Source organism: Wasmannia auropunctata, unplaced genomic scaffold (genome assembly GCF_000956235.1).
Source record: "Wasmannia auropunctata unplaced genomic scaffold, wasmannia.A_1.0 LD336106.1, whole genome shotgun sequence".
NCBI classification, from domain to species: Eukaryota; Metazoa; Arthropoda; class Insecta; order Hymenoptera; family Formicidae; genus Wasmannia; species Wasmannia auropunctata.
In genome coordinates this window covers 152,632-154,056 of record NW_012026784.1, presented here as the reverse complement: position 1 = coordinate 154,056, position 1,425 = coordinate 152,632, and positions in this window count along the sequence as shown.

The following is a 1,425-nucleotide window of genomic DNA, read 5'->3' as shown; positions in this document are numbered from 1 at the left end:
TGCGACAAGATCTTTAGTTAAAAAAATTAACAAGATTGACGGGCCTGCGCACATGATATTTTTATACCAAGCTGTCGTACCGTTTAATAAAAAAATTTTACCAATTGTTAAGTACGTGTGCAATTCAAATCAGTCTGCGTCAAGCGCTGCCGATCTAGGGATATTCGGGCCTCGGGCCCTTCCGATTCGGCCTTCGGCCACCTTCGGCATCTCTCTTGCGTCGGTAGTGCCTCTCTCGAGCCGCGTACCGGTAGAAGCTCGTTATAATTTGTCGAGGGCACACATCTTTCCCCGCCGTCAGTCCGTACATTTGTTGTATTTGTTAAAGGTGCTCGGTGGTGAAACTACGGTGTTCAAGTTAATAAAATTGATAAAAAATCAAAGACGTCATTGTCTTATCCACGTCATTCTTGAAGAAGCTTTTACCCGAAGATCACGCGTGGAGAGCCTTCAGGCCCACAGTTCGCCTTCCTCGCACAAAACCGGAAGAAACGAACACCAATCTTACAAATGTTATCAGACATTCCTATAATAGATATCACGCATTTAATTAAATCAGTGTGCAATTGAGAATGTTTCAGCAAGGAACATAAGCGAATAAAAGATTTTTTTGTTAGATGCACTGCCATATTATGTCAAACAATTACCATCGACAGTTTTACTCAAATTTGTATCGATTGTATTAATCATAGCGTTTTCTGAAACGGGGAAACTTGGGAACGATATTTTAGGTAGTTTCCATGCTCAACAACGTCTCATAAATATATCAGAACGCATGACGTAATAAGTTACGAAAATTGTACTGCAGACGAATATCATAGTGAGGATTCTAACAACGAATCGTTCGAGTACAGACAAGACAGTCGTATCAGTCATTTGTTAAAAAATATTGAACAAAATAGTCAACGTTTAGTTAATTCCGGAGATAGGCCAAATCCTTACTACTGTCCAGATTTTGGCACCAGTTTATTAAAAATGTGTAAGCAATTTCCTTTATGGACAGGTGTAATGGCGTTCAATAACGGCATCAATGTTGCGTCTTCAGCCAAAAGCAAAGAATATTTTAATGAACTAAAAAATTAATTTTTGGCGGGATTAAAAATATGCGTGCGGATGTTTCTGGTACGACATATTCGATCATTAGTGGGTACCGCGAAACTTTTAAAGGCTTCCATAAATTGCAGCGAACAGGAAACTGTAGAAATTGCACAATTTTGTGTAACCAAATTACACGAAAGTAAGAAAAATATTAATGATGAGACCAAAATTTTAAATATCTCGAATAGGGATATAAAGGATGACTCCAAAGTGTTATTCAACATGTCTGAGGAAGAGCTGCCCGAAATAAAAAGTTCTACTGAATCTTTTCTTAATTGAAATTGAAGTGTGGAAACCACATAAACAAGATCGGAAGAGCACACGTCT